The sequence below is a fragment of the Chrysochloris asiatica genome, unplaced genomic scaffold (genome assembly GCF_000296735.1).
Source record: "Chrysochloris asiatica unplaced genomic scaffold, ChrAsi1.0 scaffold00052, whole genome shotgun sequence".
Taxonomy (NCBI): Eukaryota; Metazoa; Chordata; class Mammalia; order Afrosoricida; family Chrysochloridae; genus Chrysochloris; species Chrysochloris asiatica.
This window is the reverse complement of record NW_006408570.1, coordinates 7,503,433-7,531,342: the sequence shown is the minus strand read 5'-3', so window position 1 is coordinate 7,531,342 and position 27,910 is coordinate 7,503,433. Positions and strand designations below refer to the sequence as shown.

Here is a 27,910-nt window from a genome sequence, read left to right as displayed (position 1 = left end):
ACCTGTTTATAAATACACATTATCATATCAAAAGCTACAAAGAAACAACAGGAGTTAAGTTCCAAAACGTGCTATCTTTCACAAGGCCTTCTTTTCAATCTTGGGGTTTTAAGAACACCTTCTTTGTCTTGGTCTTTTTCATGATTCCATTTTCATCCTCTTCATAATTGGCTTGATCTCTTTTCTTGGCAAACTTTTTTCCAATTGTCCCCACCAGGCTTTCAGACCGTCTAGCCATTTCTTTATCGGACACATCAAGTTCCACTATTTCATCTTCAACTTCTTAGGCTATGTTCTTAAAGTTTATCTGAAGCTTTAATTTATCAACCTTAGGATTATATCCATGGAACGACATTCTTCCGTAGAGAAGGTCCTTGTATAATGAGACGCTCTGCTCTTCGATTATGACGCTCTCCTTCTCTTTCAGCTCTGGCAAGTCCAAAAAAGCAATAATCTTCGCTGATGATTTTCTTTTCTTCTTCCAGCTGCTTCTTGGTTTCTGAGTCTAGTTCCCTTTGCATGAACTTCATGCGCAGCAGGTTCTTGGATAACTTCAGCCTGTGCTTGGCCACCTTTGTGCCACCCCAAAAGGCATAGAAACCTTTTGCAAACAAAAATAATCACACCGTGAAGCAATTGTTTCTTGGCGTGTCCTCCTCCACCCTGTTCTATACATTTCTGAAAGCAGTGTTTCCATCTTTCAAACCCTTCCTCCCAAGAATTCTGTGCTTTTCGATTGGCATTATATCAAAATGGCAGTTTTAGCATTCTTGAGGGACTCAAATCATGTTTCTTTTCAATGTTGTGTTTGGGGAACAAAACAGTCTGAAGAGGCTAGATTGATACTGCAGGGTGGATGGGGTAAAATTTCCTAAGATAGTCTCAAAGGACAGCCCTTGCATTGTTATGATGAAAATTTTTTTCTTGGTGCAACTTTCCTGACCTCCTTCTCACCAATGCAGTTTTAAATTTTCTTCAAACTTCTTCCTAATAAGCTACTGTGATCGTCCTTTGTCCTTCAAAAAAATTTTTAAGATGACCACTTTGGAATACCCAAAAAATAGTCATCATAGCCTTCTGAACGAGCCTCTCTGCCTTGAACTGAACAGGCCCAGTAGATCCCCTTTGAAGACACTGGATAGTACCTTTTACTGTGAAGGCAACCTAATGAGACTAAGACAAGTGTATTACTAAGAGAACTTGTCTAGCCATCACTGATAAGAGAGACATGTTCAAATACGCCTTATTTGGAATAAATTCATGCATGTAAGAACTGGAACTCTACTACTAATACTTTTTTTACTTCCCTCATGTAAGAACATGATTAAAATTTCAAATACATACTTGATGAAGACACTGACTGCATGATGCTTATTTTTCTATTAATGGTATAGATATAAAAAGAAAACTATTTAAATAAACCTTATTGTCCCACAGATTTCCCTATTATGAAAGTAGTTATCCTCACTTAGGATATTAAAGTAAAATTCTACTTATCTAATCAGACAGAGTCAGCAAAACCATTCAAAAAATTTTCTAAAAGTTTATAGATTTTACTGGTCACTCTTCTCCAAACTTGCCTACGTTTTTGTAGAGAAATTGATAAGAGAACCTTGACTATAACAGATTAAGAGTGAAAAAAGAAAGCTAATTTCTCCACAAATAGAATATGGATGAGTCAAGATCATTTCATTTAGAGAATATTATTATTGAAAAGAAAAAGGCAGAAATGTAGTGCCACACTATATATAAAAACTACTGAATTCTATGTACTGAAGTGAGTATATGCATTAAGAGTTTAGAAAGCTGTCCATTATAAAATTGAAATTACGGTGCTTAAAGGGTTAAACTTTTTGCTTTCTTCATGTATGATGTTCTTGATGTCATCCCACAACTCTTCTGGTCTCTGGTGGTTAGTGTTTAATGTATCAAATCTGTTCTTCGGATGATACCTAAATTCAGGTGGGATATACTCAAGGTCATATTCTGGCTCTCATGGACTTGTTGGAATTTTCCTCAGCTTCAGTTTGAATTTGCAATATGAGCAACTAAAGAAAGCAAAAAGTCATTAGGAAGACAAGAAAGAAGGAAAAGGTCAAAGTTGGTATAAGAAGAGACACTGAAACTTGCTTTCCAGCAAAGCAAATGAAAAAAATGAAGAGGTACAAGAGCTGAACAGAAAATTTCAAATGTCAGCTAGAGAAGATAAAGTCAAATATTACAATGAAATGTGCAAAGATCTGGAATCAGAAAATCAAAAGGGAACACACTCAGCATTTCACAAGCTGGGTGAACTGAAGAAAAAATTCAAGCCTTGATTTTCAGTAGTGAAGGATTCTCTGGCAAACTACTGAATGATGCAGAAAGCATCAAAAGAAGATGGAAGGAACACACAGAGTCACTGTATTAAAAGGAAATGGTTGATGTTCACCCATTTCAAGAGGTAACATATGATTAAAAGCCAATGATATTGACGGAGGAAGTCCAAGGTGCATTGAAGGAACTGGCCAACAATAAGGCACCAGGAACTGACAGAATAAAGATTGAAATCTTTCAAGAAAATGAGGCGGCCTAGGAGGCTTTCATTCATCTAAGCCAAGAAATTTGGAAGACAACTATCTGGCCAACTGATTAGAAGAGATCTGTATTTGTGCCCGTTCCAAAGAGAGGTGACCCAACGGAATGTGGAAATCATTGGACAATTATCTTTGATGTCCCATGTGAGTAAAGTTTTACTCAAGGTAATAAAGAAAGGGCTGCAAGCATACATTGACAGAGAACTTTCAGAGGTCCAAGCCGATTCAGAAGAGGATGTGGAATAAGGCATATCATTGCTGATGTCCGATGGATCTTGGCGGAAAGTAGAGAATATCAGAAAGATGTGTTACCTGTGATTTATTGACTATGCAAAGGTTTTCGATTGTGTGGATCATGACAAGCTATGGACAACATTGCAAAGTATGAGTATTCCAGAACACTTAATTGTGCTCATGAGGAATCTGTATATGGACCAAGAGGCAGCTGATCAAACAGAACATGGAACACTGAATGGTTTAAAATGAAGAAATGTGTGGGACACAGTTGTATTCTTTCACTATACTTATTCAACCTGTATACTGAGCAAATAAACTGAGAAGCTGGGTTCTATGAAGAAAAACGAGCCATCAGGATTGGACTCATTAACAACCTGTGATATGCAGATGATATAACCTTGCTTGCTGAAAGTAAAAAGGACTTAAAATATTTACTGATGATTCAATCTGACTAGCCGGGGCTGATGCAATGAAATGCAGACAGGTCTCTTGTAATACAATAGTGAATAATTGTTATCAGGACTGATTGTGAGGGTTGGAAATGTAAAGGTAGAAGTTTTATAGCAAGGAGGGGAGTGATTAACTTTTCAGTCTAGGAGCGGAAGTCCCTAGGACCATCAAGGGAGAAGAGCAGAGAGCAGGACCCTACCCACAGAAGCAGTGATGCCTGAAATAGAGCCAGAGATGACGATGTGGAGCAATGGAGCAGCTGGAGACTTTACATCCAGAGAGGGAGAGTGACTGTGTGCTGAAGACCTGGGGAGCACGGGGGAAGGATTGCATGGAGGGGATTGTAACCATGGCAATGAGACGATATATACGATAGAACGAATGTAAAACCAATGTTCTCCCATGTAAACTATCACATAATTCACAATAAAACATTAAAAATATATATATTTACTGATGAAGATCAAAGAGCAAAGCCTTCGGTATGGATTGCTTCTCAATGTAAAGAAAACCAAAATTCTCACCACTGGACCAATAAACATTCTTATCAATGGAGAAAAGATTGAAGTTGTCAAGGACTTTATTCTTCTTGGATCAACTATCAACACTCATGGAAGCAGCGGTCAAGAAATCAAACGACATATTGCATTAGGTAAATCTGCTGCACAAGACCTTTTTAAAGTGTTGAAAAGCAAAGATGTCAGCTTGAGGACTAAGGCATGCCTGACCCAAGCCATGGTATTTTCAATAACCTTTTATGCTGGACAGTGAATAAGGAAGACCGTAGAAGAATTGATGCTTTTGAGTTACAGTGTTCGCGGAGAATACTGCAAGTGCCATGGGCTGCCCATAGAACCAACAGATCTGTGTTGAAAGAAGTGCAACCAGAGTGCTCCTTGGAGGCAAGGATGGCCAAACTTGGTCTCTCATACTTCAGACATATTGTCAGGAGGGACCAGTCGCTGGAGAAGAATATCATGTTTGGTAAGGTGGAGGGTCGGAGAAAAAGAGGAAGATGCCCCGCGAGATGAACTGAAACAGTGGCACCATCAATGGGCTCAAAGGTGGCAACAATTGTGAGGTTGGCCCAGGATCGGACAGAGTTTCATTCTGTTGTGCATGTCGCTATGAGTTGGTACCGATTCGATGGCACCTAACAACAACAAAAGGATTAAACATGTCAGTTAACTAGAAAACTCTACCAATCAAAAAAGCCATTCCATGGTCTTGATGAATGAGTAAGAATTAAGTAGAATAATAAAGGTGAATCATAACAAATATACTTAAGCTTATTCCTTCTCTACACTGCCAACAGTAGTCTTCACAAAAGTCCAATTTAGCTAAATTGCTAGCTTCTCTGATTAAAACTTCCCAGTGACTTCCTGATGCACACAGAATTACAAGTCTAAAGATCTTGGCAGTATTCAGCCTTGATCTAAACTTCTGTCTTATCTTCACCTCACTTCCCTTACTTCAGCTACAAACTCTTGAATCAATCCTGAAATAGCTCCATTTCCTTACAAATCCTCTGCTTGGAATGCCCTCCCTGAACTGTTTTGGTTTCCATGTGTTTATTAGTTATAGAAATATAGTTTTTGCATATTTATCTTGTAAATCATGAATTCACTCATTTTTATAGGTTATGTGAGATTTTCTATGTAGTTGATGATCAAGTCATTTGCAAATATTTCTTCCTTTCTTATCTGGATAGTTCCTGATACTCTATTTTTCCCCAGAAATTCTTCTATGAACATATACAAGGAGAAATCAGGCCTTTTGCTTGGTGGCAATAATAATACTCACCTGAAACTCTTAATTGCACACATGGTCACTGTCACTGATTTTATGTGGCAGAAACTGGCTGGCCATCAAATCCAGCTGTTCTTCTTGGATACAGACTATTATTACATCACTGGACTGCTAACCACAGGTGGTGGTGGTGGTTGTTGTTAAGTGCTGTCGAGTCGGTTCCGACCCATAGCGACCCTATACAGGGTTTCCTAGGAGCGGCTGGTGAGCCTGAACTGCCGACCTTGCAGTTCAAACGGCTTTGCAGTCTGGCGCATTAACCCACAGTGCCACACCAGGACAACCACAGGTAGGCAGTTCAAACCCACCAGCTGCTCCAAGGAAGAAACATGAGGCTTTCTACTCCCATAAGGATTTAGCCTTGGAAGCTCTATGTAGGGTGACTTAATTGGAATCCACTCAGTGGCAATAAGTTTTTGTTTTGTTTTTTTCTCTCCCCGACAAAGTACTGAAGTGATTGGCTTCCAGTCAATTTGTCTATGAGCAAAAATGATGTGTCCCATTTTCAGGTTGGTTCTAAAATCCTTCCACTGTAATGCGCCATGCTGTCTTTTGCTGACTTACTATATATAAGAGTATAGAGAACCTGGATACAATGCGTTTAATATGGCAGACAACAAGGGAAGGCACTGGAATCCCTTAATCACTACTGCTTATTGTTAAATGCTGTCAAGTCGGTTCTGACTCATTCGGTTTCTGAGGAATGGCTTGTCGGTTTGAACCAACAACCTCGAGATAAAAATTCAGTGAGTGCTTTTCTAACAGCACCACACCAGGACCCAAATTCCTAGTTGGAGGACAGCTATTTCCCAATTAGAAAAACTCATTTTGATCTTTACCAGAACCATGAATAATATATCAGACTTGAATCATTCAACATTTTCAGGTGTGGTTTGTTTTGGTAGTTAATCTTAAATAACACATTTCAACTTTGGCTTGCATTAGTTTTGTCATTGATATCTGTCCATGATATGTTCTGAAATGAAAGGGAAGTTAAAAACCTTGAGAATGGCTAGGCAGTGAATTCCACTACCATTCAGTGAATACCTACTGTATGCCAGCCACTAGTTTAGGATCCAGGATACAAAGATTAGCCAAGACATGGATCTCTAAAAGCCCAGAGCCCATGCACTCTTCTGCAAAGCCCCTGTAGCTGTGAGCTCCGATGACGACTAATCCACTCTCCAGTGAAAATCCTTTAACTTCCCTACCGATGCTTCATTCTTCCCTTGGCAAGGCCCCATCTGAATCAGGCAGTTCTGGTACAGAGTTAAGTAAACTTTTCCCCTTGCATTTATTAAATAATTCAAAACTTAGAAGAGGGCAGTAGCATATATTTAAGATTTTCTCTTTATTTCTATTTAAAATATTTCTTTATCTGATCAAGTCCTGCTACTTCCGTGGCTAAGAACCACAATATATTTAGTTGAGCAAACAAAATTCTACTTCTGCAGCAATTTAAATGTCCTGAATTCTTTACTTTATCAACTTTTCTGTAATTGTGACAAGCTATCAAAAAGCTTGTAAACATTAAAAAATTCTAATCTCTTTAAACAACTAGCACCCATCATGCATTCTAGCTTAATTTTTTAAAGGTGGGGTTCTGAGTGTTATTAACCTACTTGATAGCAAAACTTACAGATGGATCAACACTTTCTTTCTTTCTAATACCTTATGAAACGTTATAGAGTAATTTTAGATGAGTAGTTAAAACTCACCTCAAAGGTCAAGCACCACATTAGAGGATACACTTTCAACTTGAAATATCTGACTTCTTAAAAAGTCCCTGGAGTATGACTTGGAGAGAAAAAGCTCTACATATCCTTTGCAGTAATCACCCATTCACACATTCCCCAATACAGCCAAAACATACCTTAAGCATTAAGAAGCTAGTGAAGACTGAAACAATCTGTTCTGTCTGCTAACCAGCCATTTACTTCTCCCTTCTCTTCTCTCCCTCCCCTTGATCCCAGCTTGGATTATAATGAAGAATCAGAAGAAGAACAAAGACTCAGCACTTGAGTTAAGACTAGCTAAGCAAATGAAAGAAACTTTACAGAAATATCTAGAATATTTTTACATGGTTCAATTGGAAAACAATGTCATATATATATTTTTTTAAATTTGAATTGTGAATTGAGTGATAGTTTACATGGGAGAACATCCGCTTTACACCATCATTTCATTGAAAAGATTACAATCTCCTCTGTGCATCATCATTCAATAGTATTTGCTTCCACATTCCCAGTTTTTCTTTGTCTTGGGGGGTGGGGTTGGGGAGATGTACACAAAAACAGGAATATATAATAATTTAAACAACCAAAGGACACATCCTGACCACAAGCACTCATTCCCTCTCTTTCCATTAGTCTAGAGTCCTCAGCTACTCAATTTCTTCTTTACATCCTCATCTCTGGTGTTGCTGCTTCTCTCTGTGCTCTTCTCCCTTGATGACCCTAGGGTCCTCTGTTTCTGAACTGTAAGATTAAGTACTCCTGCCTTTTTGTTACAAAACTTCTATCTTTACAGTTGTGACAGTCGCAATTAATCATGATAACAATTACTCACTGCTGAATCATAAGAATCTTATCCCCATCTCTTTTCACCAGACCCATCTAGACGAGATGAAAACTATTCAGTGGGTACGCTATCTTCCTTCCCCAACACACTCTTAAACTAAACTCCCTCTTAAAAACTTGTAGGCCAGTCACTTGGTGCCTTTATAGCCCGCTCCCCCCCCACCCCACTCATTTTAGGTAAGCAATGTCTATGTTGCCAGTCCCTATCTACCCTGGTATACAGAGGGGACAGCATTGATACTTGATGTGTGGGCTCCTTCCATCTCTTGTTGGTATTTTGAGTTACTACCTCCATGAGTATAGGTCAAGTTCATCATTTGTAGCCATTTACCCTTGTTTCCTTTATCAAAAATTGTTTTGTTTTTTTAATCTTCCTCTAGTCAAGATGATCCTCTAGTGATCATCAGTCCATCGAGTTTTGGTCAAATGGGTTGGTACTATCTGCAAATCTGGGTGTTCATGTGTGCCTCCCCTCACTTCATATCAGCTGGATGCTTCACTCTCAGCTCTAGACCTCCATGGCTATGTTCTTGTCCATGGGTTCAAGAGTCCCCAGGTCTCATCACACTTCGGACCAACCAGCCCTTCCTCATCTCTCTCATCTCCAGATCAACGGCAGTCTAAGGAACATGGCTGAATTCAGCCCATTTCTTCATTGCTGCCTTTCCCCCTCTTCCACTCACCATTAGACTAAAGTGGTCACATACATTTTTTTAAAACTAAGATCTAAGAAGCGAGTTTTTAAAACAAATAATACAGAATGAATTAGTTTATTTGGTAGTTAGTTACACAGGATGAACTCATCAGTAGTGTAAACTGGAGGTGTTGCAGAATATTTAGTATTAAAAGGGATCTCAATTCTTCAAATTGAACATTTACCAATATCCTACAAATTAGGCACCCCACAGCGTTTGACTCAGACTCAGAGCAAACCTACAGGATAGAACAGAACTATTCCTCAAAGTCTCTGAGACTACAAATCTTTATGGGAGCAGACAGCCTCATCTTTCTTCCTCGCAGTCTACATGGTTTGAAGCACTAACCTTGTGGTAAGCAGCCTAAAACTTTACTCACTATGTCACCAGGGCTGCAAAGATCTCTAAAATAGATCAAAATTATCTTGTCAGCAACACTAAATGTTTGTGCACATTCACAGAACAACTGTACAAGTTAAATAGTGAAGAGCAAATTTCAACTTTTGGTATCAACTTCCATCAAAGATTTTGGTCCCTTAGGGTCCACTCCCTTAAAAGAGATGGAGAAGTAAATAAAATAAAATAAACCTCGCCCTTGTGACTCATATCCTGACTCAGAAATACTCTTTCAAAATCGTTTTGCCAACTTGAAAGTCAAACTGTTTTCCCACTTTGAGTAAGGATACTTTTGGAAGGACTACTTTTTTAACAGTTGAAGACTACATATTCAATTTAAATTATATAAAAGTATTTAAAAGTGATCAAGAAAGAAGATATATAAAGCTACACACATATATATACAAGTATACATATAAGTATACATGTACACCTTTCCTAATTTTAAACCATTCAGTGTTCCCATGCTTTGTTTAAAAAAACTGCCTCTTGGTCTAGGCACAGATTCCTCATGAGCACAATTAAGTGTTCCAGAATACTCATACTTCACAATGTTGTCCACAGCTTGTCATAATCCACACAATCGAAAGCCTTTGCATAGTCAATAAAGCACAGGTAAACATCTTTCTGGTATTCTCTGCTTTCAGGCAAGATCCATCGGACATCAGCAATGATATATCCCTTATTCCACAGCCTCTTCTGAATCCGGCTTGAACCTCTGAAAGTTCTCTGTCAATGTATGCTTGCAGTGGTTTCTGTATTACCTTTAGTAAAACTTTACTTGCATGGGATATCAGACATATTGTCCGATGATTTCCGCATTCCGTTTAAAATTAGGAAAGGTGTGCATCAAGGTTGTATTCTTTCACCATACTTATTCAACCTGTATACTGAGCAAATAATGTGAGAAGTTGGGTTATATATGTATAAAAATGTGGCATCAGAATTGGAGGAAGATTCATTAACAACCTGCGATATGCAGATGATACAACCTTGCTTGCTGAAAATGAAGAGGTTTTAAAACATTTACTGATGAACATCAAAGAGCACAGTCTTCAGTATGGATTACATCTCAATGTAAAGAAAACAAAAATCCTCACCACTGGACCAAAAAACAACATTCTTATCAATGGAGAAAAGATTGAAGCTGTCAAGGACTTCATTCTTCTCGGATCAACTATCAACACTCACGGAAGCAGCAATCAAGAAATCAAACAACATATTGCATTAGGCAGATCTGCTGTACAAGACCTTTTTCAAGTGTTAAAGAGCAAAGATGTCAGCTTGAGGTCTAAGGTGTACCTGACCCAAGCCATGGTATTTTCAATAACCTCATATACATGCGAAAGCTGGACAGTGAATAAGGAAGACCGCAGAAGAACTGATGCTTTTGAGTTATGGTGTTGGAGGAGAATACTGAAAGTACCATGGGCTGCCCATAGAACCAACAGATCTGTGTTGGAAGAAGTGCAGCCAGAGTTTCCTTGGAGGCCAAGACGGTCAAACTTGGTCTCTCATACTTCAGACACACTGTCAGAAGGGACTAGTAGCTGAAGAAGGACATCATGTTTGGTAAGGTGGAGGGTCAGAGAAAAAGAGGAAGACCCCCAACGAGATGTATTAGCCAAGTGGCAGCATTGATGGACTCAAGCATAGCAACAGTAGTGAGGCTGGCCCAGGATTGGACAATGTTTCATTCTGCTGTGCATAAGGTCGCTATGAGTTGGTACTGACTCAATGACACCTAATAACAACACAACATACAAGAAGAAAGAGTCCTGGTGTGGAGCTGTGGGTTTACTGCTCTGGACCGCAAGGTCAGTGGTTCAACGTCACCAGCTACTCCTTAGAAACCCTCTATAAGGGTCACTGAATCGGAACTTACTTGATGGCATGTAACAACAAAAACATACATATACATACATGTTGTTAAGTGCCTTGGAGTCAGTTCTGGCTCATAGCGACTGTATACAGGGCTTCCAAGGAGCAGCTGGTGTGTTTAAACCACGGAATTTGTGGTTAGCAGTCCAATGTTTATCCTACAGGAGTCCTTATAGATAGATAGATACATACATACATGAGTCCTGGCGCTGTAGGATAAGCACTGAACCACTAACCACAAGGCTGGCAGTTCAAACCTACCAGTCACTCCTTGGAAGAAACCCTATACAGATGTGTCCTGGTGTGGCACCATAGGATAAGCATGACCTTAAGGTCAGTTTGAATCGTAAGGTAGGGGAGTTCAATCTCATGAGCTTTCCTCAGAAACCCTATACAGGGTCGAACTGAGTCAGAACCAACTCGATGGCACTTAATTCAGAAAGGACTGGACATTTAACAACAAGTATACATAATATACTTAACAACAACAACAACATACATAATATAGGAGGTTCCTGGTGTGGCGCTGTGGGTTAATGCGCCAGACTGCAAAGCTGTTTGAACTGTAAGGTTAGTGGTTCAAGCTCACCAGCTGCTCCTTGGAAACCCTATCCAGGGTTGCTATGGGTCGGAACCGACTTGATGGCACTTAACAACAACATACATAATATATACACATACTGCATCAAAATGTAATCAAGTCAACTGCTATGCACTGGATCAGGTTCTCAAAAAGGTATAATGAAATCCTAACCCCTGTACCCTTGAGTGTTATCCTGTGTGCAAACAGTTCTCTTTTGCTATCTTGCCAAGTTTCTAGGAGAGAAGGGTGGGTATGGGGTCTTATCATTTCTGAATGGTAACTCATAAAGGGGAGTGCAGATACAAAGAAACTGACACACAGGGAAAAGGGATCATGTGGGGAACTTTCTGCAAATAAAGCAATGTCAAGGAACAGACAAGGAGGAACCTTCCTCCCCTACAGCCAATGCCCTAATTTGGACTTCAAGCCTCCAAAAATACGACACAATGCATTTCTGTTCTTTAAATCCACCCAATTGTGGTATTTTTGTTATAGCAGTGCTAATTAAACAAGAAATTGGCAAAAACTTGTTTTATCTGAATTTATGAAGTATCAGGGGGAGGAGAGAGGTGACTAGGGGAAAACCGGTTCATCAATTTTAACAAAAGTACTGCATAAATGCAAGACTGGTATCAACAGGAGAAACTATCCAATTTCTTTGTAAACCTAAAGCTGCTCTAAAATATAGCCTATTTTTTTCTATAGTGATAGATAATGTCACTCCAATATGGCATTTCAAAGTCTCTTATCTTAGAAGAATTTTGGACAGACCTACCAAATATGATAAAATTACCTATGGAGAAACATGCAGCAAACACCTACTGTAAAGATCACATGAAAAAGCCTGATATAGAGTTGGCATTGAAAGTTAATGGATTTTTTTTTCCAACATAAATTGAAAGTGTTGAAGTTATCTACAAAATTTTCAGTTCCTACAAAGACAAATCCCACCAAAACCCAGATCCACAGCCATCCAGTCCACTCTCAGAGACCCTTGTCTAGGGGTTTCAAGGCCGTCAATCTCTAAAGGAGAAGAAAGCCTCATCTTTCTCCTGTGGTGCAGCTAGGGGTTTGAATTGCCAAGCTTGGGTTAGCAGTTCAGTGCTTATCCTACAGCATCCTTTCCTACAAAGATTTTCATATTATCCCAAATGAGAAGCAAAACCACCAGGGGGCACAGCAGAGACAACAGCTAAAACCTTTATAAGCTGTTCTGAAAAGTTTGCTGTAGGCTAAGCACTGGGCCGCAAGGTCTGTTTAAACTGCAAAGCTGGCTGTTCAAACTTACCAGCGGCTCCACAGAAACCCTACACAGAGTGGCAATGAGCCAGAATCCACTCAGTGACACTTAACAACAACAACAACAACAGAGACATACAGACTTGCTATTTAGAGCCACTGACTCATAGTAACCCTACATCGGGTTATTGCTGTTGTTAAGTGCCCTTGAGTCGGTTTCAACCCATAGCAACCACGTATAGGGTTTCCGAAGAATGGCTGGTGAGCTTGAACCATCAACCTTGTGCTTTCAGTTGACTTTGGAATCTAGTGGACCACGCCAGGACTCCTGTATAGGACTCCTGTATATATATGGTTTTTGGAGTCCTGGTGTGGTGCTGTGGGTTAATGCACTGGACTGCAAAGTCAGTTTGGATTACAAGGTCAGCAGTGCAAGCTTACCAGTCGCTCCTTGGAAACCCTATACAGGGTCGCTATGGGTCAGAACTGACTCTATGGCAGTTAACAACAACAAATACAGTTTTTAAAGAGTGGCTTGTAGGTTTGAACCACTGACCTTGCAGTTAGCAGTCCAGTTTTTATCCTCTAGCACCACACTAGGACTAGCAGTTTAATATATATGTTCTACAGCAAAGAGCTAAAGCTCTTTTTGTTGTAAACAACAAAACAAACAAGGCAAAGAAAGCACCTTTACCAATATAGTAAGAATTAGATTGTATAATGAAATAAAATTGGACACAGATACCATATACACTGTATTTTTTTCTTACACAAGAAAAATCTATGTAAAATGATTTAGATTTTAAAAGTGTAACTTAAGCTGAGCATGCAGAAGGTAATATACGCACTACTGGTGTTTTTAGATTATAACTATCCTTACAGACTGAAAAAAATTTAAAACGAGAAATGATTCTAAAAAATGCAATGTAGATATATTGTGCTGTAGCTTTTGACAAATGTATACATACAATCTTGAAGTACCACTACAAACAAAATTAAGAATATTTCCATCTCCAAAAATGTCTCCTCCAGCTCTTCAGCCCTCATTTCCCACCCTGTACCTACTGGTGCCAAGCAATCATTCTTCTGCTTTCTATATCAGATTTTATCGATAATTTCATACAAATTGGATCGTACAGTACGTACTATACTCAGCTTCTTTAACCTTTAAAATCTTTTATTTACATTGCTGCATATGCCAGTATTCTTTATGTTTATGGTGAAAATACACCCAAAACATGTAAGTGTTTTGGGTGTATTTTTAAGCTCAATTCAATGTTCATTTACATTAATAATATCCTTTGTGCTGTAGAACCACCACTATCCAATTCCAAACCTCCCATGATCCTTAGCAAAAATTTAGTGCCCCTTAAATACATGTTCTTCTTATTGCAGAACAGTTAATACCATAGGTAGTATGGTGGCTCTGCAGAATAGGCACTGGTCTACAGACTACAAGGCCCATGGTTCAAGCCCACCAACCACTCCTTGAGAGAAAGATAAGGCTTTCTGATCCCACGAAGATTTACAGCTTCCGAAACCCCTATACAGGGGTGCCCTGAGTTGGAACCTACTAGAAGACACTAACAACTGTATACCATTGCACACACACACAAATACACAATTTGTTTAATCATTTACCTATTGATAAGCATTCCAGTTGTTCCTAGTTTGGGGCCTTATGAATAAAGTGACATAAATCATCTTTTTATATAAAAGTAAGTTTTCCTTTTCTCTTGGAAAGCACTGGAATGACTGGGTAATTGGGTTGTTGTTGTTTTCAAGTGTCATCAAGTTGATCTGATTCACAGCAACCCTGTTCAGGGTACTGAGGAGCAGCTAGTGGGTTTGAACCACTGAGCTTTTGATTTGCAATACTACAGCACCTCATCAGGGTAACAGAGTAATGGCACATAACTTTCAGAAAACTACCAGTTAGCTAAAGGGCTATTTCATAAAATGCAATGCATATATATAAGAGAATAACTGCCCAATATGTGGTTGTTGTTGTTAAGTGCCATCAAATCAGTTCTGACTCACAGAGACCCTGTATAGGAACAGCTGGTAAGTTTGAACCGCCGATCTTGCGGTTCAAACCAATCTTGAAATTGAGTGCTCATCTATGGCACCACATGTGTACTGTCCGTCTTTTTAAGCTGAGTCATTCTAGTGGGTAGCAGTATAGGTGATTATAGTTTTAATCCACAATTTTTTGAGAACTAATGATGTTGTCCATCTTAATATGAATATTGCCATATCTTCATTTGTGAAATGCTAAATGCTGTTCAAATCTTTCATCATTTTAAAACTGGATTATATCAAAGAGTTTAAGATTCTCTCTAGACTGATAAAGGTCCTATGTTAGGGTGTAGGTTTTTCAAGTATTTTCTCTCAGTCTGTGACCTGACATTTTTGTATATCTTTTGAAGAAGAAAAACTTATTTTTCATAAAAACTTTTTTCTTTCTTCTTTATGGTTTGTGTTTTTGTATGTCCTTTAAAATCTTTATTCAACCCTGGTTGTAGACTTTCTTCTATGTTTTCTTTTAGTTCTATAATTTTAGCTTTTACATTTAACTCTATGATACACATAGGTTCGTGGTGAGTTAATTTTCGTATTGTTATATAAGTAAGGATGTTGTTAAGTGTTGCTGAGTCAGTTTTGACTCTTATCAACCCTATATAGGGTATCTGAGGAGCAGCTGGTGAGCTTGAACTGCCAACCTTGTGGTTCAAACCAACCTTGCAGTCTAGCACATAAATCCACTGTGCCACACAGAAATAAAACACAGGATCCCTTTACCATAGTACCTCTAGCACTTCTGTCAAAAATCAGTTGACCATACATATGCATGGACTTCAAAAAGTTCATGGAAAAATTCAATAATCTTTCAATTCTATTTCCCATGAACTTTTTGAAGTCCTCTGCTATGGGGGTCTGGAGCCTCTGTTCTATTTCACAGATCTATCCTTTTGGCGATGCTACACAGTCTTGATTACTGCAGTTTTATAATAAGTCTTCAGATCAGGAAATGCTGCCCTACTACTGTTCTGCCTTTTCAAAACTGCTCCATTTTTAGACCTTTGTATTTGCATATTAAATTATGTATCAATTTTATAACTTCTAACTCAGATTGTTTTAAATCTATATATAAAGATGGTAAGAACGAATAGCAATATCAAGTCTTCCACTCTAAACATACTGTATCATTCCATTTACTTAAATCTTTTAAAGAAATTTTTCAATAATGATATATAGTTCAGTGTACAGATCTTAACAATACATTTTTTGCTAAATTTATTTCTAAACATGTCAAGTTTTTACTATAAATCGCACTTTTTTCTATTTCAACTTTAATGTTCCATTGCTATTACATAGACATTCAATTGGTTTACATATTGTCCTCATATACTACAATCTTCAGTTGTTCTAGTAATTTGGATTTGCTACACATCTGAGAATACAGAAAATTTTACTACTTTCCAATCTGGATCTTTATTTCCTTTTGTTGTCTTATTGTACTGACTAGGAATTCCAGTAAAATGATTTTACTTAAAGTAGTCTGCATGAATAAAATTTGCTTTGCTTCTAATCTTAGGTAGAAAACATTCAGGTTTTCACTACTAAGACTGATGTTAGCTATTCAAGTTTTCATATGAGTCTTTCATTATACTAAGGAAGTTCCCTTCTATTGCTAACTTGCTAAAAAGATGTTATCACTAATGGTTACTGAACTGCCAAATAAATAATTTTGCTAATACTAAGAACCCTAGTCACACGGTGGTTAAATGCTTAGTTGCAAAAAAGGGTGGCTGTCTGAATCCACTATATATTCCTTACGGAGGTCTGTTTCTGTGAAGATCACGGCCTTGGAAACACTGTGGGAACAGTACTCTATCTTACTGGATCACTATGAATTAGAATCAACTAGACAGCAATAACAAAAGACAGCAATAGGTATAGATGTAAACGATTCATGTTTATTTCTCTTTAATTCCAACAATACAGTGAAATACACTAATTGATTTTTCTAATGTTAAAGCTATTCTCCCATTGAAACACCATTTATTCATATTTTATTACCTTTTATTACATATTGTTGGGTTTGACTTGAAAATACTTGGGAAGGTTTACACATATGTTCATGATGAATACTGGTCTGTAGTTTTCTTATATGTCTTTGTCTATATTGCTATCACAGTAATGTTGTTGTTGTTGTTAAGTGCCGGTGAGTCACAGTAGTGCTAGCCCCTATTTCCTAAAGGAATCTAGATATGATTATTTTTCTCCACTTTGATAAAATTTACCAGTGAAAAAACCATGTCGACCTCACGATTTTATAGAAAGATTTTTAAACAAGAATCTAACTTCATTATCAAACATAAAGTTATTGACATTTTCTATTTCCTCTTGTACCCCATTTTTATTTTTCAAGGAATTTGTCCATTTATAATCAAGATATTAAATTTACTGATATAAAACTGTCTATAGCATTCTCTTATTATCATTTTAATCTGCAGGATCTGTTGTGATGCCAGATTCTGTTTTGTTACTGATATGGTCATTTGTGCTTTCATTCTATTTTTCCTAAAATACGCCTTCAAAATGTGAACTCTAGTCACACACCGAAGTTCCTCCTACTTTATTTTAAGAATATGACCAAAAACGAGGGTAGTATGTTTAAGAAATAATCCACACTTCAGAACTCACTCACTCAACTGAATCCTGTCCAAAGACAGCACATAAGTTACATACTTATGGCAACCCTAAAACTACAGCCTTATAATTACTTCCAGAAATCACAGCTGAACTTCAAAAAAACATGTTATAGAAAAATCATACAAAATGATCAGGCTTCAAATAGATCTTACTAGAACGGAATTGAAAAATAATGGAAAATCTCCACAAACTTTTAAGTCCCCTTGTATAAAAGGTTAACTGAAACTCTGGGGATGAAAACCTCACGATGAGGAAATAGACCTACTAGAGAGTTAAGTTATGCAGTGCTGTAAAGCTTGACAGCATGGCAACTGAGATTTCTTGAAATGCCTCTTAACCGAACTTTTTTCCCCGTTGTTGTTATGTGCCATAGAGTTGGTTCCAACTCTAAGTGGCTCTGTATAGATAGGGTTTCTGAGGAGCAGCTCGGCTGGTGAGTTTGAACCGCCTAACTTGCAGTTCAATATCAACTTTGTGGTCCAGCGCTTATCCTACAGTGCCACACCAGGACTATGTTAGTTCTAGCTAAAGAGTCAGCACAGAGGCTTAGGATAAGAGATGCTAAGCCTTGCTGTTCCTCAAGCTGCATTATGGGATGAAGTATGGATACAGGAGAACAGTAACAATGCTTCCATTCTAAGTGGAGAAAAATCAAGACCATATAACTCTAAAATATTATTTGTAGTGCTCCCAAACTGTGTATTGTTGGTTTTTTTTTTAAATCAAGGTGTGTTTATTGTTATTGGTTTTTCCCTCTGGTTTCTCTACATTGTGATTCAAATCAATGGGCAATAAATAAGTACATGAAAAATACAAATATAGTAAGACCACAAAAACACTTTAAGTTTTCTTACTGTCAATAATAAATCTGCTTACAAGTTTTACCTTTTTTTTAAGGGTGAAATGTGTATTATGTGGCTCAATAACATCTAATTTGAAACACTTGGCTCTCAAAGATTCTCATTGTTCATGTCAAAACCAGCCTCGTCACATTTTATCACATTCTCCAGGCTTTTAATTTCTGTACCATTCCAGTATAATGTTGTATGTACACGTTAGTTGCAATACTTTAACTATGCATCACTTCCTAGCCCATTAGTTGCACTTCTCCCCCCCCCCCCCCCAAAAAAAGTATTTCTGCAAAGACTGCATTATCTTAAGACACTACTACTTTTTACTAATTATTCAAGATTTATGGCTGTTTCATGTAAATTTTACTGCTACTATGCAAAGTAAAGGAGTCCTGGTGTGGCGCTGTGGGTTAATGCACTAGACTGCAAAGCCATCTGAACTGCAAGGTTGGCGGTTCAAGTTCACCAGTTGCTCTTCGGAAACCCTATACAGGATCGTGATGGGTTGGAACCAACTGACTCAATAGCACTTAACAACAATGCAAAGTAAAATGCATCCCTAATTTCTGCTTTTTTTTCTCTTGTTGGCTTGCCTTTATCTTAAAATTAAGAAATTCTACATCATAACTTATTTAACTTTATTGTTTTTGTTTTTCAGTTTTCTTTTCTATGGAGCATGCTTCACAAGCAATTCTGGTTTATTTTAATTGGACTAACTGCTTTACAGAACCATGGCATTTTCTTTGCATTTAGGGATTAAATTGAACGCATCTCATTTCAGTATTCTTCCTAAACTTCTATGTCCTTTTACTGGAACACAGACTCAAGAACTTAACGAGCAGTATACTTTTTAAATCTTTAAACTGTGGGAAACAGCTCTTATTTTCTCTCAAACTTGGGTGATCACCTTTGGTGTTAAGAAATTCTGGATTTAGGAATTCATAACTTTGAATATACTGCTTAATTGATTTATACTACCTAATGCTGGTAGATTCCTTTTCCTTATAGGTAAAATTTCCCATTTAGAAGCTTTTAGGATTTTCTCCTCCTCAGATTTTTAATGTCACACAGAAGTTGAAACTAAGTGAACATCTTTCTTCATCTATTCCTCTTGGCATTTAAAGGCTCTTTTAATTAGAGGATACCATTTTTCAGGTAAAGAAAATTCTTTCACTATTTCAATGATTATGTTTTCCTTCCATTTTATCTAATATATCTTGACACTTTTAGACAGATGATGTTACTTTCTTGTGTTTGCACTACAATTCCGTTTACTTATTTTGTGCCTTATCCTTTCCTGTTTTTCTTTGTTGTTGTTACTCTATTGCTCTGAAAGAGATCAACAATGTATACGTTTGCTAGATGATTTGTGTTATGGGATGAATTGTATCCCCCCCACAAAGATACGTTAATGTCCTAACCACCAATATCTATGAATGCAACCTTATTTGGAAATAGGGTTTTTCAGATATAATCAATTTAAGATGGGAGTGAACCCTAAATCCAGTCACTGCTGTCTTATAAGAATATACACAGATACCCAAAATGGGGGGACTAGAAAGGCAAGGGACTGGCTTACAAGCTTTCAAGAGGGAGCCTAGGGAAAATGAAAAAAGAATACACACAGAAGAAGAAAAATATATACAAAGATAAGGAAAGATAAAGAGGATAAGGGAAAAAAAGGCCTTGTGCTAGAAATGATACTAGAAATTACATGACAGAAATTTTTTTTTTACGTTTTTATTGTGAATTGAGTGATAATTGAATGTGCACCACATGAAAAGTCAGGCAGAAATTGGAATACTGCAGCTATAAGCCAAGAAACACCCAGAATTGCTGGCAACAACCAGAAGGTTAGAAGAGGCAAGAAAGGATTCACAATTTTGTTAACACCTTGATTTTGAACTTCTAGCCTCCATAATTGAAAAGATATTGATTTATGTTGTTTTAAGTCACCCCGTTTGTCAGTTTGTCATACTGTGGTGGCTTGTGTTGCTGGGATGCTAGAAACTAGGTCACCTGTATTTTAAATAAAAGCAGAGTCAACCATGGTGGACAGGTTTCAGCAAAGCTTTTAGACTGAGACATAATAGAAAGAAAAAGCAGACTATTTATGAAGGTTTAGCAACTGAAAACAGCAGAACATTGTCAGATATACTGACAGAATAAAAATATTATCAACAGCAGAAGAACATTGTCAGATAAAGTTCTGGAAGATGAGCCTCTCAGGTTGGAAGGTACTCAAAATATTACTGAAGAAGAGCTGCCTCCTCAAAGTAGAGTTGACCATGATGACATGAATACAGAAAGCTTTCAAGACCTTCCTTTGCAGATGGGGCACAACTCAAAATAAGAAGAAACAGTTGCAAACATTCACTAAAAATCAGAAGATGAAATATACAAGATATGAATCTAGGAAAACTGGAAGTTGTCAAAAATAAAATTGAACACATAAAGATGGCTATCCTAAGATGAGTAAAATGGACTGGTATTGGCCATTCTGAATCTGACAATTCAGAATGGTACTAGTTTATTTATGTCCTGAAAAAGAACATTTCAAAATTTATCTTACAGTACAATGCTGTCAGTGATAGGGCTGTATTCATACAACTACAAGTAAGACCAGCTAATATCACTATTATTCAAATTTATGCACCAACCACTTAAGACAGTTACGATTTAATTGAAAATTTCTACGAACTTCTTCATTCTGAAAGTGATCAAACATGCAATCAAAATGTATTGATAATTAGTGGTAATTGGAATGGATAGGTAGTTGGAAAATATGGCCTTATGATAGAAATGATACTGGAGATTACATGATAGAATTTTTTTTTTTTTTTAAGTTTTTATTGTGAATTGAGTGATAATTTACATGGGGGAACATCTGTTTTACACTCACACTATTGTATTCATTTCAATGCAATGATTACAATCCCCTGCATGCTTCATATTCAACAGTATTTGCTTCTATTCCCTGATTTTTTGAGGGGGTTGGTTTTGGGGAATGTGCACCAAAACACTCAGAAATATACAATCATTCAAACAGCCAAAGGGCACACTCTGCAAGCCTGCCCCCCACCTGGGGTCGCCAGCACACATTCCCTCTCCCTCTATGAGTCTAGAGTCCTCAGCTGCTCCCTCTCTCCATGTCATCATCTCTGTCTTCATCTCTGGCATGCGGCTTCTCTGGGTAGGGTCCCATACTCCGCTCCCACTCTTCTCCCTTGATGGTCTCAGGGTCCTTCGCTCTGGGACTGTTAAGATCCACCACTCACCCCTTTTTGCTAGAAAACTACCTCTACAGTTGCGACAATCACAATAAGTCATGATAACAACAATTACTCATTACTGAATCATGAGAATCTTGTCCCCATCTCTTTTCACCATAACTGTCTAGAAAGGATGAAAACCACAAACCACTCAGTGGGAATTCTACCTTCCCCCGTACACTCTGAATCTAAACTCCCTCTTGAAAACTCTTAAGCAAGTCACTTTGTGCCTTTACAGTACCACCCCCCCCCAATTTTAGGTAGCCAAAGTCTAAACTGCCCATCTGTATCAACTCAGTGTACAGAGGGGATGGGAATGACCCTTACTATAAACATTCTTTCCTTCTTGGTTGGTATTTTTAAGCTACTGCATCCATAGGTCAAGTTCATCAGATTGTAGCAATCACATGATAGAATTCTGAAAGATTTATTCATTGCAAATGCCATTTTTAATCAACTTAAAAAGCAAATATACACATGGACCTCACCAGAATCAAACTGACTTTAGGTGTTGGTAGAGACAGTGTTTCAAAAAACTCCATATCATGAGCCAAAACAAGGAATGGGGCAGACTGTGGAACAGACCATCAATTGCTCATATCTAAGTTCAGGTTAAAGCTGAAGAAAAGTACAAGTCTACAAGAGCCAAAATATGACCCTCCTGAAACATGCTGTTGTTAAGTGCAGTTCAGTTGATTCCGACCCATAGCAACCTTGTACAGGGTTTCCAAGGCTATAAATCTTGACGGGAGCAGAAAGCCTCATCTTTCTCCCGTGGAGCGGCTGGTAGTTTTGAACTTCTGACCTTAAGGTTCACAGCCCAATTCGTAACCACTACGCTACCAGAGCTCCTGAAACATCCCACCTGAATTAAGAGATCATCTCAAGAACACATTTGATGAATTAGCCACTAATAACCACAGACCAGAAGACTTACGGGATAACATCAAGAACACCACATAGGAAGAAAGCAAAAGATCATTAAAAAAGCAGAAAAGAAAAAAAAAAGACTGAAACTGATGTCAGAAAAGACTCTGAAATTTGCTTTCCAGAATTAAGATGTTAACATGAAAGGAAGAAATTAGAATGTAAAATAATGGAACAGAAAATTTCAAAGGGCAGTTTGAGAAAAGGTAACCAAGCATTATAATGAAATGTGCAAAGAACTGGAGTTAGAAAACCAAGAGAGATGAATACTCATAACCAAAAGAGATGAATACTTACATTGCATTTATTGACAATGCATGGTGAGGAGTGTAATCATTGCAATGAAACAAAATATGATAGGTTGAATCATTATGAGTTAGAACCAACTGGACACCACCTAACATTAACAACACCAGCAGCAGTTTATGGTAATTTGTTATTGCACTCTAGAAACCCATACATTAAGCTAGGCTTTTTTACCACCAACTGACTTCTCAACGCCAGCTACAAAATCAGACAAAATTATCAAATTACAACATGCCATGGATCTCATGGATCTACTACCAAAATTTAGCAGTGTAGATAAAGAAAGTAACACTTTACTTTTATTAAGACTACATATTTAATAGAAAGGAATGTTGGGAAACATGATTACAGAACATTTGTAAGCCCATCTTCAGCCTATAACTGATTGGGATACCTAAAAGGGGTTCTAGAACTTGCCCAGTGAAATTGGACTCCTGCGGAGCATGGGCAGTGTATAGGACCTTAGGTGGAATCCTGAGTCCCATCCAGAACCTTCTGAGGTTGTACATTCCCACAAGAAAGAACAGACCAGCCTTGAACAGCTAGAGCAACAGAAGATACATCTTCAAAGAAAGATCATTAGGAAAAAAACATAACAAAAATGGCAGTATGATTGGCAACTATAAGAATAAGCAAGTTGTTCGCAGAGAAGCCATCAAGGCAAGCAATCAAGTTCCTTCAGGAAAAACCCCCCTCTAAGACTGAACCTCAAAGGGAACACATGAACAGGCATGTAAATTTGCTGGCGACCACATTGGTCTACTGGTGAGTGGAAGAGGGGGAAAGGAAGCAATGAGAAATGGACTAAGTTCAACCACGTTCCATAGACTCCCAGTGATCTGAAGATGAGTGAGAGAAAAGGAAGGGCTGGTTGGTTTGAAGTGTGGTTAAGACTTGGGAACACCTGAGCTCATGGACAATGACCTAGTCACAGAGAGCTAGAGCTGACAGTGAAGCAGCCAGCTGATACGAAGTTAGAGGAGTTGCACAAGAATACCCAAAGTTGCAGATAGTACCCATTTGACCTAGCCTCGATGGCTTGGATAATCAGAACTCGACTAGAGGAAGATAAAAAAAGAAACAATTTTTTATAAAGGATTGCTACAGTTTGATGAACCTGACCTATACTTATGAAGGTAGTAGTAGCTCAAAATACCAACAGAGAGAAGGAGTCTTCACATCAAGTATCAATGCTATCCCCTCTGTATACAGGGTGAATAGAGACTAGCAACTTATACATTGGCTATCTACAATGACGGGGCAATAAAGGCACAAAGTGACTGGTTTACAAGGTTTCAAGAGGGAGTTTAATTTAAGAGTGAGTGGGGAAGAAAGAGTTCCCACTGAATAATTTTTATCTTGTCTAGATGGGTCTGGTGAAAACAGATGAGGATAAGATTCTTATGATTCAATAGTAATTGTTATCATGACTAATTGCGACTGTCACAATTGTAAAGGTAGAGGATTTGTAACAAAAAAACAGAGGAATAGTTAATCTTACAGTCCAGTAACAGAAGGCCCTAGGACCATCAAGGGAGAAGAGCACAAGCGGAATGCGGGACCTTATCCAGAGAAGCAGCGACACCAGAGACGGAGGCAGAGATGGGGATATGGAGAGAGGGAGCAGCTGAGGACTCCAGATTCATGGAAAAAGAGGGACTGACAGCTGGTGGCCAGCAGGCAGACTTGCAGAATGTGCCCTTTGGTGGTGTAAATTATTATACATGCGTCAGTGTTTAAAAAAACATAGTAAGAGCTAAAATTAACAGAGAAATATTGTTAACTGATGGTACATGGTGGGGATTATAATCATTGTAAAGAAACAAAGTATATGACTTGTTGAATGTAAAAGTGATGATTTGCCCTGTAAACTTTCACTCAATTCACAATAAAAACTTAAAAAAAACAAACCAAAACAACACACAATATATCTAAATAATTAGAATACAGGATGTGTTTTGTTGTCTAGTGTCGTTAAGTATATTCCAACTCATAATGACTCTTAGGGTTTATACAGGTTCATATAGGGTTTCTGAGGAGTGGCTGGTGGGGATGAACTACCGACCTTGTGGTTGGCAGTCCAGTGCTTATCCTACACCACCACACTTTTACCTCCTGTATCAGAAAACGAAATACTTAATAATCCAAAGCCTAGAAACTCAAGATCATGCTCTAAACTTTAGGATTTTTTTTATTTCTTTCTCATTGCTTAACTCTAGGTAGATTATAAATAATTTTCAGTGGGCCAGAAAAATAAGTAAGAATTCAGGATCAGTGAATCACCAAATAAATGAAAAATCAGACCTGACAAACTTTTTAAATAAGCATGTACTAAGTGATACACTTACAAAGATTTTAACCTACAGCAATAAATGTACAAATTACTTTTAAAGTTGATTACTTTTTTTTAATAAGAAATATCATTTTAGAAATAAGTGTTTCAAAAGTTTAACTGTTCACGTTCAAGCTGTGTTTTTATTGATATAAACAGGATTAAAGAGTACGATTGTGAGATAATCTTTAAAACAAATCCAAACTACCCAGTCAAGTTTTCTTAAAACCAAACAATAGTTTAGCTTAACTTGTATTAAAACGTCCGCCTTGAGCATTATGTGCTTTTAAGGACTAGCTATGTTGTTGTTAAGATCTATCTATACGGACACCCAATTCAAAATAAAAAAAGTTAAAAATTACAGTGAAATAATGTAAGTGTCTGATAACAACAGTGACAAAGAACTACCTATATGGGATCCAACTGACAAGAGCAACTAGGAACCCTATGATGGAGGGCGTGTGTGTTAATGCGGAAGAGCAACCCAAAAAAGGATGATGAGGACGGCTGCACAACTCAAAGCTGGATTTTACATGCACAAACAGTTAAATTGATGTGTTTTGCTGTGTTTATTCTCAACAAAATAAAATTTTAAGCCAATAAAATGAACATGCAAACCTCATCTCTGAGACAATCTAACAGCAGAGATTAATAGCATAATTAATCAGCAAAGTCAAGCACATAATGTTTAAGGCAGATATTTTTATACTAGTTAAACTAAACTTTCAAGTTACCTGTAAATATTCAAACCAGAAACAAAATGGTTTGAATATCAAATTCTACTCAAAACTGGAGTAGTGTCTTAATGACGAGAGAGAGAGATGCCTTCAACAAAACCAGCTGAATAAGGTTTCTAGAGATAATATACTATGCGAAAGAAAACATTCCTCAGAGTCTGCCACGCATGTCGTAGGTCACCATCTAATGAAACGAAGTTGAAAAATCATTTTCGATGAAAAGACTTAATCCATCTACATTCTGACCAAAAAACAGACCTGTATTTACCAATTTTATTAAAATATGAGTTAAATCTGATTTTCCACTCATACATTCAAATGTGGTCCAATCTAATGTTCTGATTAAATTATCTAATGTAGTATCTTGTACTCAGTCACTTTTCCAAGATATAACGCCAAGTTACAGCTAAAGTCTCAACTTTGAAAATCACCCTAATAGGGTATATATTTCCTAGTCCAGACAAGTAAGCCAACAGACAGAAATAAAGTCATGATGGACTAATAAAAATAACTTCACTCGATAAAAATCCATCACTAATTGGGTGACACCAAAAAATCAAAAAACACCCATGTCTTAGGCAGATTCAATTTTGCTGAAAATCATTCGTGGAGACAAACATAATTTTAACTTAGTTAGATTTACTATAAGAGAGGGGGTAAAACGTTGTGATTAAAACTATGACTCTGGAACATGACGGCCTGAAATCAAATCCTAGCTTTGCACCTTACCTGTTGTGTGAAGTCAGCCCAGCTATTAAGGCCTCCTTCCAGTTTTCTCATTTGTACACTAGGGAAAGTAATTAATCATACCTCTCTCTCATAAAGCAATCGTGGAGTTGAAAGGGTTAATGTATTAAAAGTGCTTCGAATAGTGTCTAGCACACAGAATGTTCATATAAGTTATTTGTTTGGTATTATTAACACCAGCAACCAAAAATTATGGGATGACTAGTAACTAATTAACTAGGTACCTATGTAGCCATTTAATTGTCTATATAGTCCAGCAGCTCTAAGCTCTAAACATTCAGTCAACAAATACTCACTAAGCATCTGCTTATTAGGTTTTATAAATCACACTACTGCCAACATCCCAATTCTTTTATTGGTAACAAACAGCCACTTATCAAAGTTTGCTGTAGTGCATGCCACACTTAACTGATTATTTCTCTCTGATGACTTAGTTACTTCCACCTCTCCCTTCTTCACTTCATTTCAAAATATTTTTATAGCGAAAAATTTTAAACATGAAAGTTGAGAGAATAGTAGACAAGTCCCCTATGTCTATCAACCATCAAGACATGAGAAATACATTTTATTTAGACCCCTACTCGGATTTTTTTCAGCATATCCTAGACACAGCACTTTACTGTTAACCATTTTAGCATTTACCAGGGGGCTTCAAAAAGTTTGTCGAAAAATTTCATTATCTTTCCATTTCATTTTTCCAAGAATTCTTTAAAGTTCCCTAGTATTGTTATGACCCTACACAGCGTTTCCGACGCTGCAAATCTTTAGGGGAGCAGACCGCCTCATCTTTCTCCCGCAGAGCGGCTGGTTGTTTCGAACTGCTGACCTTGCGGCTCGCAGCCCGATTCGTAACCACTATGCTACCAGAGCTCCTTTCATTACCTGTCTCTAAAAGATAAAGGCCATTAGAAAAATGTCACAGTAACATTATACCTAAAAATTAATAACTCTATAATAACAATATTAAATCAGTAATCAAATTTTTCCCAAATGTCACCAATTATTTTACATTGTTTTCTAAATCCACTGAATTTGGTGAGCAGGCAGTATGTCAAAAAATGAAGGTGATTTTAATAACCACTTCAGTGTAGTGACAGCAGATGAAAGCATGATCACTGTAGGTCAAGAAATTAGCAGAAATAAGGAAATGGAGATAATTGTGTATGCTCTTCTTATGAGAAACTCAAATGTCAGTAAAAATGGAAGGTAGCAAGAAGTACATGCAAGATCAGGATTAGAGCTGATTATGTTTGTAAACTAAAGAAAAGGGAGAGGCTGAACATATAGTATAAAAGAAAAAATTAATAAAGTAATAGGTGCTGGAGAGATGAGAGGGAATGAGATCAGAAGTCCAAGTAGAGGGGCAAACCTTAAAAACGGAAGATGTTTCTCAACCCTGATACTGAAGGGAAATAAGGATATGGTATTAGACAAATTTCCATGTGTGTATGACAGAGGGGAGAAAGAAAATGAGGTTGATATTTAAGTTCTTAATTGTTTCAAGAGTAAGGAAGCAAATCATTATTAAGAGTGAACAGTAGGTACAGGGACTGAGTCATGATTGGAATGGGGGG

At 37.5% G+C, this 27,910-nt stretch overlaps 1 protein-coding gene and 1 pseudogene across 1 annotated transcript in view; both read right to left on the bottom strand.

Annotated features, from left to right (window-relative positions):
- Window positions 1–27,910, bottom strand: part of PPP3R1 (protein phosphatase 3, regulatory subunit B, alpha) — a 58,385-nt gene that overhangs the window by 21,107 nt on the left and 9,368 nt on the right. The gene's annotated exons all lie outside the window — the stretch shown is intronic.
- On the bottom strand, window positions 95–13,492 carry LOC102815332 (annotated as a pseudogene).